This window comes from Astyanax mexicanus, chromosome 13 (assembly GCF_023375975.1).
Source record: "Astyanax mexicanus isolate ESR-SI-001 chromosome 13, AstMex3_surface, whole genome shotgun sequence".
In the NCBI taxonomy this organism is placed as follows: Eukaryota; Metazoa; Chordata; class Actinopteri; order Characiformes; family Acestrorhamphidae; genus Astyanax; species Astyanax mexicanus.
Window position 1 is genome coordinate 49,607,062 of NC_064420.1, and position 14,712 is coordinate 49,621,773.

The 14,712-nt window shown below is 31.6% G+C and overlaps 1 protein-coding gene across 1 annotated transcript in view; it reads left to right on the forward strand.

Annotated features, from left to right (window-relative positions):
• The window catches only part of LOC111191435 (suppressor of cytokine signaling 2), a 202,678-nt gene that overhangs the window by 62,389 nt on the left and 125,577 nt on the right, over window positions 1-14,712 (forward strand). The gene's annotated exons all lie outside the window — the stretch shown is intronic.

Below are 14,712 nucleotides of genomic sequence, written 5' to 3' on the forward strand. Positions count from 1 at the left end.
TTGTTGATTTTTTTTACATCAAATAAATAAAAGTAACTATGTAACTTTTACTCAAAGTACATTTTAAATTGATTATTTTTTTTACTTTTACTCGAGTAGATTTTTAGATGGGTACTTTTACTTTTACTTTTATTTTTAGCAAAGTGAAGGTACTTTTACTTAATTAGAATTTTTCAGTACTTTTTCCACCTTTTTCACAGTGATTTTTTTATTACATTTATTTATTTTCAAAATTTAGGCCTCTCTCCCAAAAAAATGGTAAATTGTGTTTGTGAAAAGTTTTTTTTTCTTTTTTATTGAAGTTTAAAAGAGTTACAGTGATAAACCGAAAAAGAATGAAAGCAGGAAAAACAACAACATATAAACAACTATCTCAAAGGCAAGTAAACATTCCAGAGATCCGCCACAAGATTTTCTCAAATTATTATTATTATTATTATTATTATTATTATTATTATTATTATTATTATTATTATTATATTTTAATATTTTTTTCAACACATTTCTTTTTTTCCTTAAATCAAATCAAATCAAATTGTAATGCTTTTAGGGATCTACCTTTTTTTTATTCAATCAGGGGCCCATTGACGTTTTAGGATCAGAGTTTATAAAGGAGTTTATAAATAAGATGGCAGTGTGATGGTCAAAAGTTAGTTATCATTGTATACCATCAGTGGTATGACAATACTATTAAACACTTATTACTCAGGTAGAAGTATATTAGTATATTCTAGGGTTTTAAAATGTTTCTGTAGAATTTGAAGTATCAACTCGAGTTTTTACTCAAGGAAAATTAAATAAAATAAAAAATAAACTGCAATAAAAAAAGAAGAAATAAAGTGGGTCAAAGGTTAGTTCCACAAAGGAAGTATTTATTTTTCATAATTATCACTGTATCAGTGGTATAAAAATGTTTTATTAAAATTACAATACTGTTAAACACTTTTGAACTCTCTAATTTTTGGCTCGATAGATAATTTGAACACAAACTTTCACTGCGTCACAAATTCTTAATGAATGGACCAAAGGTAGAAGCTGAAGCTTTACTACTAAACTACTTAAAGTATAAAAGTGGTGTCAGAGGAAAAGGAAGAAGAAGCTAAAGCATCAACTTAAGCTTTTACTCTTTAATTAAAAAGAAAAGTACTGGTTTAAAAACTAATTAAAGTATAAAAATAAAAGTAATATAAGGAAAAATGGCATTAAAAACAAAAAGAAGAAATAAACATTCTAAAAATGACAATATTATTAAACACTTTTTTGCAGTTTATTTTTGTATAACATTTACATACATTTTTAGTTTGCTAATGCTACATAATGTGAACACATATACTGCCCCTTACACTGTGTCACAATTTCCTAATAAATAGACCAAAGTTGTGAGAAGTATTTCCATTTATTACTCAGGTAGAAGTTTAAGGAAAAATGCCATTAAATGCCATTAAAAATCAAAATGAGGAAATAAACTGTGATTAAATAACAAGGAGAAAAATAATTATCATTGTATCAGTGGTATAAAAAAGTTGGTATTCCTAAAATGACAAAACTATTAAACACTTATCGCTATTATTTCTCTCTATTTACCCATTCATTACTCTGTATAGGTAGAAGTATAGATACTATGGTTTAATAAAATACTTCTGTAGCTGTTGAAGTTTCAACTCAAGCTTTTTACTCTTTAAGTAAAAGTTTAAATGTACTGATGTTAAAACTGATTTAAATATGAAAGTAAAAGTAATATAAGAGGGGAAAATGCCATTAAAAATCAAAAAGAGGAAATAAACTGATTTTTAAAAGCAAAAAAAAAAGAAACAAATGTTGGTCAAAAGTTAATTTATTATAATTATCATTGTATTAGTGGTATAATTCATTTGAATCCTTAAAATTACATTACAGGGCAAATCAATGTTTCCTTTACTACATAATTTGAACACACAAACTGTCCCTTACACTGCCTCACAATTTCTTAATGGATCAATAGCAGAGAAATAAATTCTGCACCTAACATATGAGTTTACGCATAGCGTCCATTCCCTTGCCCTATACTCTACTCAACTTAAGTTGCTATGGCTGTTTACGATCCAATCAGCAACATAATAATATCATATATACGTAAGATTTTTAGAAACGTTAAATAAGCAAAATTAAAATTTTATATATAGTCCAATATAAATTTGGGCCTTCTAGAATTATGCTATATAATAATGTATAGAAAAACATGATTCTTCGATAGAACATACTATTGCTCAAGTCTTATCCAAGATACTAGTACCTGTTTTAGTAACTGTTACTACACTCTTAACAAACAATAGCAGTGTCACAGGTTTCATGCTGTAAAATGATTAGACTTTAGCTCCTGCCACAATAAAGCTTTGTGTTTAAGTCATATATTATTCTTTTGATGTGTTCGGCACTCTGAGAGTATAAAAAAAGTGATTCAGACTTTTTATGTAACACTTTAAACTTTAATCTACTGGCATAACTCTAAACAATTTGATACTCCCTAAAACGGAACCCTGTGGAACTCCATATATAAAACCTTAAACTAAACGGTTACCTAATAGTCCTAAAAAAGCTCCTGCAGAAGGATTATTAACTCCTATCATAAAGCTACGGTTCAAGGGGTAAAGTCCATTCAGATTCAACACTCAGTGCTGTACAGATAACATAATAAACTAGTTTGTGTTCCAACAGTAAAGCAAAGCAAACTCACAAAGGTTACTCACACAAAAAGATTGTACCACTCAATTTATTACTTTCAGGAACTAAACTTTTACTTTATTTCCAAGTATTTTTAACATTTATATTAATCTGTTTATTGTTCATTGAATTACTATTCAGTCTAACAGCATAATGTGCCTAAGAATATAAGAGGAAAAGATCAAAATAAAGAGGAAATAAAGAGAAATAAGCATTAATCATCTTAAAATATCAATAAAGGTACTCAAAACCACCACTTACTGTCAGTATTTCAAATGAATGACTTTGTCTCTTAAAAAACTAAAATTATATCAATATAATTGCTTGGTTTTAGACTCACCTATCCTATATATATAAGTATTTTTATATATTCATTTATTATAATTGTGTTTTAGGTCATTTAGCTGATGCTCCATAGCGACAAGGTTATTCCTATTACAGAAATGGGAAAATGTAGTGTTAGGAGTCTTGCCCAAGGGTTCTTATTGATGTAGCACAGTGTACTAAAATGTGAAGGACATCTATTTTTATTTTAAATATATAGATTTTGTCCCTTTATCAGTGATATACTGGATGCAATAAGCAGTAAGAGAAATATCATCAAAAAGTGAAAAAGTTTTTTGGTTTCCTTTTTGTATTGGAGGTTTTTGTTAACACATTAAACTCTGTATGATGGCCCCACTTCAGTTCTTCATTTCATAATTAACATTCATTTTTATACGCCCTAAAATTGAACCCTGTGGGTCTTTTTTTATTTTAAGGGAATGGGCTTTCATTGTTTGTTTTTGCAAACAAATACAAAGGACAAAAAATATGAAGGACAATTGTTGGTTTTAAAGTATATACAGTACCAGTCAAAAGTTTGGACACACCTCTTCTTCTCATTCAATTCAGTGTTTTTTTTTTTTTTTTTCAATTTTTCGATTTTCAATTTTTTTTTAAACAAACCAGAATCTGTTTTATACTTTAAATTCTTCTAAGAATTTTAATCTCAGTATCTTCATGAGGGAGAGTCACATGGTATAGTTTTCTCAGCATCTTGAAGGAAGGAGTTCCTGGAGGTGCTGAACAATAGTTGCTGCTCCAGCTCATCCCAATTAAATCACCTCAAATCATCTAAATCTCAGTTCATCAAGTTTAGATCAGGGGATTAATGTGGAGGAATAACACTTTTTTTACTGTTTACTACATAATTCTATATGTGTCCCTTAATCGTTTTCATATATTTAATATTAATCTACAATGTAGAAAATAAATTAAATAAAGGAAAAAGGTATATACAATCTTTTGACTGGTATTGTAGGTTTGTTCCCGTCGTCATTAAAGTAGTGGGTGTAGTAAATTAGTAAGAACACCATCATTAAACAGTGTAAAAGTGATTTTAGAAGTGTTTTTGGGTCAGAACGTTTTGTTAACCCATTAAACTCTTTATGAAAATCAGTTCTTCAATCTATAAAACATATAAATGCACTACTATCATAATTTACAACCATTTGAAACACCCTAAAATAGAACCCTGTGGGACTCCACCATAATAAAATGCCTTTATTTATGTTGTATTGATGCTGTAAGAAATCCAATTGGGTACATTTTTCCCTATTATTAACCATTACTAAGAAACCTACTACTCCAGTAGCTTTGATCTAATCTCTGTTATTGAACAAAGTGAAATATTGCATCAATCGATCAATTAATCTTTTGAGGGAGCCTTCATTTACAATATAGCTGATCTAATATACAATATAGAATATAGAATGAAAATTAGAATTGCAGCATTTATACAACATAAAAATCAGATATAACATACCAGCTATTATATATAATGTCAAAAGGTAAACTCAAGAGTAGAAATCAAATGGAAGCATAAAATAGTGGAAATGATTAAAAGTCAAAAAAGTAAAATAAGAAGACAATATAAGATTTTATTAAGAAGAAATAAAATAATTCAGAATAAAAGGATATGCAGACAGGCTAAAATGTAAAGCAATAAAACAAAGAAATAAATAATTAGAATAATAAAATATTAACACAATTAACACAAGAAATAGAGGACTAAAATAACACCACAATTGTACAAAAAGGTACATTATGGAACTAAAATAAATAATAATAAGTTTAAAAAGAACAAAAAATAAAAGTAAAGTTAAAACAAAGTAAAAAAAGACAACTAAAACATACCAAAATCACATAAAATATTAATTAAAATTAAATTAAATGTTATGTTCAATATTACTGGTGGAATTAGCACCCTATAATAGTTCATACTGCATTTTATTTAACTCATTAACTGCCTTTAACCAATACTACTGTAAGCATAACTGTTACGCTAATTTAATACACAATTTACTTTATTTCAAGCCTATTTTCTTTTATTCTTTTATCTATTTACACAGTACAACAAGCCTGCAGTGATAAAATATAAATATAAGCAGAGTAAAATATACTTAGACAATAAATAAAAACAATAAAATGAAAGGTAAAGAAACATTAAAAACAAAGACTAATTAAATGTTATGTTCAATAGTATTAATTCAAGTGGCCTCGACCCAAACAAAGCCTGAGGAGAGATAAGTCAGAGCTGAGACGTCCCAGCGTTAAGTGACTGCTGGCACTTCATGCATCGTCTGCATTTGTAAAGTCTGGATTTCTCTTTAAAGCAGGAGACAAAGGATGAAGACGAGCGGAAGACGCGACATGCCTGAGCCGTCCACACCTCTGACGGAGTTAGCCCACCGTGGATTGTGTTGCAAATAAGGATGAAACGTTAGGCCCAAATGCCCTGTATCACCTTACAGAGAGAGGAATCTCACACCTACTCTTTCAAAGAGTCGCCCCCCCATCACCCCCCCAAAACTACTCGCCATATATAATACATATAAATACATTTACACCTCTTAAAGATAGTACCTTTACTACAGAATTACAGAAATACTATTAAATTATGAGATAAAGGAAGATAATATGGTAAAATTTAGTTTTTTTTTACAATGACTACCTTGATGCACAAAGCATCTCAATATAATGAGATAAGATTTAAATAAGGAGGAATAATGAGAAAATGCATTTATCACAATCATATAATTAAAAAACAATCGTAACTTTGTATCTCAAAAACAATAATGAGAATTTTTCAAACACAAAATACTATTATCTCAATATAATCACTTAGTATCTTTAAATATTGCCTTACTGTCTCAAAATAATGAGATAATATTTCATATAAAAGACTTCGTATCTCAGAATACTATTATCTCAATATAGTATCTTAAAATATTGACTTACTGTCTCAAAATAATGAGATAATATTTCAAACTCACAACTTTGTATCTCAGAATACTTTTATCTCAATATAGTATCTTAAAATATTGACTTACTGTCTCAAAATAATGAGATAATATTTCAAACTAACAACTTTGTGTCTCAAAATACTTTTATTTCAATATAATCACTTAGTATCTTAAAATATTGACTTACTGTCTAAAAATAATGAGATAATATTTCAAACTCACAACTTTGTATCTCAGAATACTTTTATCTCAATATAGTATCTTAAAATATTGACTTACTGTCTCAAAATAATGAGAAAATATTTATAACTAAGGACTGTGTATCTTAAAATACAGTTATCTCAATATAATTAACCTGTTTTGGCCAAAATAAAAAAATATATATAATTTCTTGGTAGATTTTCTATTTGAGGCCATGTCAACTTCTTTGCACATGCTCATGAACGGGATCTACTGAGCTATTCTGCAGGGGCAAATTTCTCCTGTTTCATAGGTTTATTTCTTTAAAATATTTCTAAATGGTGGAGGGATACGTCCACTAAGGTCCACTAAAGTGTCAAGTAATGAAGTACAAATACTTTGTTATCTATACTTTACTGGGGTAGTTATTTTACATTTTCACACATATATCTGAACTTTCGAATTCTTACATTTTAAAAATAGCCTCGTTTTTAATCCAGCTTTTGGTAGTGGTAGTGCACTATTATAGGACTCTGTGTGCATGGCCTATGATTTTGTTCTTAATTGCTTTTTTTTTTTCTTACATTACTTTCACTTTTAGACTTTAAGTAGTTTTGAAACCTGTACTTTTTCCAGTTATACTTTTACTTAAAGAGTAAAAGGTTTTGATGCTTCAACTTATACAGAAATATTTTAAATCCTGGTATCTATACTTCTGCCTACAGAGTAAGATATTATAGACTATGTTTTTCCTTCCGTTGGGAAGTCTCCATTCAAAAAGCTGAGTTGTCAAAGACTAGGCCTAAACCCTGTCTGGGAAACGTAACCACACATACCATAATTTTATGCTGCTACTGCAGACTAGTGCATTATTTATTGATCAGATTGGTGAAATACCACCCCATAATAGTTCATACTGCATTATATTTAACACTGCCTTTACCAACACTACTTTAAGCATTACCATTACGCCAGTATCAATGCAATATGCAATAAATGAATATATAATAATATTACACTCTGCACAAATGCAAATGTAGTTTATTTCAGGCCTATTTTCCTAATTTAAGTGAATTTAAGTTTTATTTGTATGTTTGTTTTGTGAGTACAGTCCTCACTGCGCTTCGTCCGAATTCCACCTGATCTATTCACACAGTAAAACAAGCCTGAAACTGAGAAGAGCAGGAACAAAGAACGAGAGAGAGAGAGAGAGAGAGAGAGAGAGAGAGAGAGAGAGAGAGAGAGAGATATAAAGAGAGTGAGATAGAGGTAAAGAAAAAGAAAGACTGTGAGATAGAGGTAGAGATAGAGTGAGAGGGAGATACAAAGACAGAGAGAGATAGAGAGACAGATAGAAAGATAGAGTGAGAAAGAGAACTAGAGAGAGGGAGAAAGTAAGAAAGATAGAGGTAAAGAGAGAGAGAGGGAGAAATAGAGAGAGAGGACTAGAGAAAGAGAGAAAGAAACAGAGAGAGATAGAGGAAAAGACAGAATGACAGAGTGGGGTAGAGAAATAGAGAGAGGGGAGATAGAAAGAGAGCAAGATAAAGGTAAAGAAAGAGAAAGACTGAGAGATAGAGTGAGATACAAAGACAGAGAAAGATAGAGAGAGATAAAAAGATAGAGAGAGTCTAAGAAAGATAGAGTGGGGGAAAGAGAACTAGAGAGAGTGAGATAGAAAGAGAGATAGAGGTAGAGAGAGAGAGAGAGAGAGAGAGAGAGAGAGGGAGAAATAGAGAGAGGAGTAGAGAAAGAGAGAAAGAAAGAGAGAGAGATGGTGGACAGAAAGAGAGAGAGACAGAGAGAGAGACAGAGTGGGGTAGAGAAATAGAGAGGGGGAGATAGAAAGAGAGTGAGATAGAGGTAAAGAAAGAGAAAGACTGAGCGATAGAGGTAGAGATAGATTGAGATACAAAGACAGAGACAGTTAGAGAGTCTCAGAAAGAAAGAGTGGGGGAAAGAGAACTACAGAGAGAGAGATAGAGGTAAAGAGAGAGAGATAAGAAGTCTTTATTCTTTTTTTCTCAATGAACTGTTGAGTGTGTGTTTAGCCACTATGCTCTTTCACACACTTACACACACTCCTCCCCTCAGTCACATGGCACAAAAATACTACACACTTCTCTCTCTCTCCCTCTCTATCACTCTATTTCTCGCTCTCTATCTATCTCCCTCTCCCTAGTTCTCTTTCTCTCTCTATTGTGAGATACTGTATCTGCTGGGTGCAACCTAAAGTATCTTAATATAGCATGCATTAGAAAGGGTCTTCAAATATATGTGAGCATATATACATATATGGCGTATGTAACTGTAATAAACATTGCTTATTGTTCCACACACAGTGTTTACACCTTCTACACACCCAACAACTATTACCAGACTATTTCAGCGCCCAGTAACAAAGAAAACCATATTAATCGGGACAGCAGGATTACACTGTAGTGTGGTTTAAGCCTGGGGGGGATCCACCTCGGCTTTGGGTGGTCTTTGAGCTTCTTTCGCCATGTGGATTCTCCTTCCATCCCCCACTCGCCCTATAGGCTTATCCTATGCCCTCTTTTACAGACAATGGCTTGTTTTCCTGTCTTTGTGGGGTGTTTGCATGGTCTCCTGTGTGTGTAAATTATAGCTGTGCTCCATCTAATCAGACCTGGATCCAACCAGAACTGCATCAGACTAAAGATCAAGTGTGTTTTGATGCATTTTATCATTTGTAAAGAAAAAACTTTGCAGAGAGCAACCTGAGGTCCCCACAAACCTGTACGTTTTCATGACCCCATGTGGATTAGGACCCCACAATGAGATAAATGCAAACGTGCACACACACAGAGACACACACATATAATGGGGCCATTTAGACCCAGCACAGAATTAAATACACACATGCACACACATGGGCGACAGTCACGCAAACACACACACACACACACACACACACATACACACACATACATACACACATACACACATGCATGAATGCATGCACATACATTACGCACATTTCCAAACCTGCAAACTGGGGACATGTGGTGGTCCCCACAAAAAGCTAAATACAAATACCCACACACTTTACAATTTGTCCATTTTAAGGCTGTGTAAATTAATAAAATATATATTTTTGGACGTCCAAAAACATTTAGTTCTCTCCTTACATCTGGGTTTCCCCCGCATGCTGCTGCTGCTGAGTACTATCTGGATCCCACTACAACTGGAAGTGAGTCACACACACACACTTACACACACTCACACACACACACTAGTGCTTTCATAGTTTGTCAGGACATGGAGTCACCAGCATGCCCCAGATATTACGTATGGGTAAGCACCTATATGTAAAAATAACAATATGCCCAATGTGTATAGTATTACTATATATGTATTACTATACATACTGTATGTATTTAAGTGTCTATATGCAGTAACAATAAGTCCCATAAAGGTTATGTAGACGTACTAGTGGTGTTAATCAATTAAAAAAATGTAATCCGATACAATATGATTAAACTGCGCCTTTTTTAACAGCATATATATGTTATAAATATATAGTTAAGTTTCTTTATTGAAAAACAATAGGCCTCATAAATAGTATATATATTTCATCTTATATATATATATCATTATTTAAAACATGTACTGTATCTCCAAACAGCAACTTTATAGATGAGAATTATAAGCTGCTTTTTTTTTACTTTCAGTGTAGCTCAAATTAAAAAGAGTTTATTACAGGTTATATATTATTCTGCGCATTTTCCATATCTATTTTATTATTGTGTTTATTTATTCTTTTTTATTTTGTCTTTATACCTATTTACATTTAATTGTTCTTTGGGTGTAAACTGAATCGTGAGAATACAATTTCATTCCAATTTTGGAGATTTTCTATTGGTCCATTCATTAAGAAATTGTGACGCAATAAAAAGGAAAAGTTTGTGTGTTCAATTAACTTAAAATCGACACAAACGGAAATACTTGTTTTTCATTGGATAGCGACAATATGGATGTATCTATAATGTGAATCTAATATGCAATTGGACTTTTCTAATCCTAATTAATTCATATTTGAATAAATTCAGAATTTTATTAGGATTATTCTGACTGTCTGATTTGTAGATTAGGTCATTTCAAGCCTGACAATGTTGTAAATACACACACACACACACACGGGCTGTATTAGGGCAGCAGAAGGCGGTGTGGGGACGGCAGCGTGGACCTGTGCCTTTATGTGGGAGTAAATGGGGGTGGATGAATGGGGGAGGAGGAAGAGGAGGATGAGGACGGGGGCGGGTGAGTAGGAGGAGGAGGAGTAGGGGGTTAGTGGGCGTTTGAACCTCCCGCTCTTACTCATTCACTCAGTGACTCAGAGGAAGCGGGCAGGGAACAGTGGACACAGGAAAGCATGGCCAGATGTAAATAAAAACCTGCATAAATAAAACCAGCCGTCATTCATTTCTCTTCGCTGCATCACCGGGACACACACACACACACACACACACACATCTGCTAATGATGACATTATAAGCAATATTATACATCATTTCAACCTCGAAAAACAAAAACTTTGCTCAAAAATGTTCTGTCTGAGCATATTTGCACATACATAATGAGGACCTGGGCAAATATTTCAATATATACATACATATATCATGTATACACATATATGAGTATCATATATTGATAACTTGGCTTTAATATCTGGAGCAGACATGCAATTTTAATTTAGAAAAAAGAGTGCTGATTTACCACTTACATATTTACTGTAAATATAGATATATAATATAGTTTATTGTTACTGTCCAATGAAAAATATGTATCTCTAAAACAGCAAAGATATAACTTTCAGTCTTTTAACTTTCTTGAAAAAGAGTATATTTCAGGTCATTTTCGAAAAAAAAATCATTAATTTATTCACTTATGTAAGGAACACTTCGTGTGTTAAAATTATGCAGTAAACTAAAAATCAACCAAAATTGAGTTAAATTGGTGTGGATTAATGTGGGTTTTTTTTCTTTTTGCGATTCTGACAGAATTGTTTTTGCATTATTTCATATTTAATTGAAATATATGCATGTACTATATTTAAAAATGACATATGACTCATGTAATTCAATGTGTATTAAAAATATATATGTTGTATGTAATCAAAATCCATGTATTACAATATGTGTCCTATATTTAAAACCTAAATATTGTTATATTAAACATTTCCATATTTTTTTTAATTTAATTCCTTACTATATTAATAGATACACAAAATTTAAAAAAGTCAATGCAATTAGGGCATTTCCTCCAAAAAAATTGTAAATAAAACTGTAAATCATTTTTTAATAGTTTCATTTACTACGTTTTAAAGCTTCCTATTTAGTAAATGCATTTAACAATGCAAGATGTTTTAGCTGGTCCTTTTAATTCATGATGCACCACTCACTCTGTAGCAAATATAAACTTCTTTATTTAATTAAAAACATGACATTTTGTTCAATGCATTAATGCCTTGGTCTGATAAACTCCTATGATATACCAGATATACCCTGTATGTGGTCTATCTGAAGAAGGCCTTAATGCATGGGCTGAAACTCATGTTTTTAATTAAATAAAAAAGTCTATTTTGCTGTATTTTGCTAAGTGGTGCAACATTTGTGATGAAGAGTTGTTAAAGTGTGGAAATTTGTGTAATTTTAGTAAATTAAATCTAATTGTTTGCATCTTTTTCCAGATTTCTTGCTTCTGTCCCACATGCTTTCTTTGTTTCTGGGTTCCTCTTTTCAGCCACATTTTCAGCTGGGCGGGTCTTAGCAGCAGGGCTACAGTCTATTGGTCAGTTGAAATCTGGAGTGACGCGGCCTTTGACCCTCACTTTTGGCGCCAATTTACGCTCTATTTACTCTGCATGAATGGGGCTCCCAGGCCGAACTGAATGGCGCACAGAAAATCCATTATAATCCAGTATGACTTTGTTCAGATACAATAAAACACAATAAAATCTGATTCAAAACTGATTTCAGTTTCAGTTCTTCAAAACTGACTCATAGAGGAGCTGGAAAGTCCCCAGTTTTACCAGCTCTGCTCTCTAAACGGCTCTCCACTGTTTCCACTGCTGGAGGGGATTTCAAGCTTCTGGTTTGTTTACAGAAGAATATTTTCACTTTTTTTGATTGGTTTGTTTATTTAACCAATGTTTTGGTCGAAATTTGTTTTGATTTCAGATTTCAAATTATAGGCCTACTTATAATATGTGATATTTATCAATTTTTAAAGGTATTTAACGGTTATTAAATTAATATTTTTTAGATTTATTTTATTAATGATACATTAAATTATTTTTTTAACGCAAAATGCAAACAAATAAATAAAAAAAACTATATACAAAGTAGAACATTAAGTTTGTTTCATTTGTTTATTTTTTCAGAATCAGAATCACTTTATTTTGCCAAGTATGTTACACATACAAGGAATTTGGCTTGGTGAGAGATATGTTACAATTACACAGACTATTGACAAACATTATACTATAAGAATAAGAATAAGAATATAGTTAAAAGGAGATAAATGAGAATATATATATATATATATATATATATATATATATATATATATATAAATCAGAACTGTAAACATATGAATATTATTGCATCCAAAGATTCTTGCAGTAGGTTTATGTTAAATATTGTTTAAAGAAAGTTGCAGATGATATTTACATTACAGAAGAATATCTGTACAGCTGTGCACATAAGCAAAATGCAAGTGAGTGAATTCTAAATATATTTTGTATTTAAGTATATAAGTGTACACAATATTTTGATATTAAATACACTGAATATACCATTTTAAAAGTTTAATTACATTATATTGTGTAAATAGTTATTGTTTTTTGTCACACTAAATGGTCAACTTCAAAATAACTCATAGCCACATAAATAAAGGGTATTGGGTGTTGAAAACATGAAAATATAAAGTGAGGGAACAGAATAAAAAAAATGTATGAATAAATAAAATACCTTACTGTATTATTAGATGCTCAATAGTTGTGTATTAAACATATATGTTTTAAGCTTTAATATTTATTGTTGATGTCCATTGAAAAAGAAGCATCTCAATTTTTGTTGATATTTAGTTTACTACATTATTTAAAAGCACAAACTGGCTCTTATACAAAATGTCTTGAAGAAGTTCTTGAATTAATATTCAAGAAATTAATTTATTTTAATCTATTCATAGAAAATTAATTTCTATTCTATTAAAATAAATATATAAAGTTGCTGTTTTGGAGATTTTCCATTGGTCAGTGACGTTTTATTGCTTTATCTCTAAACATTCTATATATTTTGGATCCATTAGTTGAATGTGGGAGGTCTGGATTCATTTATTTAACTGTAATGCACTTCAGTGCTGGTATTCCAAGAGATATGTGGCCTTATTTTAGTGATCTATAGTGCATCACGTAATTGCGTATCATGCAGCTGAATTTAGGGCATGTCGGGGTGTCTTTGGTATCGTAAGGGCGCAAAAAATACACCTTTTGCAGCTCGAAATGAGTAAAAGATGTGAACTAATTCTATTAATTAATCATGGGTGTGGTTAATTTTGGGCATAATGTGAAATAGACCAACCAGTGTGCCAGTTTATTTCTTTTAGAAGCCGGATGAGCTGTGACTTTGGCGCATTCGTATCTTAACAGTGCGACACTTTTGTGCATCTCAGCAGATATAGGATACTGAGCTGCTCGTTCACACTGTGAAGATACACCAGCAGCTCATTTAAAGGAAAAGCAATGTTATTTTATTCTTTATTCTGTTTATTGTTGAGTTAAAAGTCAGAATTGTGTGGTGCAGGGCATGCCTGCATGGCTAAGATAAGATTGGACGACTGACTGTTGACTGTTGTCAGGGTTTTAATCAGACAGTGAAGCTTCTGCATTTCCCGCCACCAAGATAAAAAAAAAGTCAGAAATTTACCTGAACACACCTCACTTCCAGACCACCACGCCCATCAGTGTAGAAACTCTGATGCTTTTGATGGGGTGTAAGATAGCAACGCACTGTATTTCAGGCAGATTGCAGCATCCTTATCTTGGCTAACTTTAGAAATTTATTTATGTTTTAAGTAAAACACCGTTGACTGGTCGAGCAATTATTTTTAAACTTTATGAAACTTCACACGTTTATTAGGCCCTCTATAGACTGAATGAACAATTTTATTTTATTTTGCTTTAGACACTATGAATTTTACCCGATTCTTTAAAATAAACACTCCAGCAGCCCTTCACTACAGTTTATTCTGTATTATTCTAACTGACCACACTGGACTGCTGAAGACCCCCCTCACTCAGTTTAGACCTAAAACTAGTTTAAATGTGTTTGCTGCCACCTTCTGGATCTTTCTAAACACACACTTTAGCATTAAAATGAGCTTTACTTAACAATTAAGTGCTAAAAGGCTTTAAATAAAATCTATTGATAGACATTATTATTATTTGTTTGTTTTAAAATAAAAAGTAAGGCATTTTTTTTAATCAATTCACTAAAAATTTCAAGTCAAAAGTCTTTTA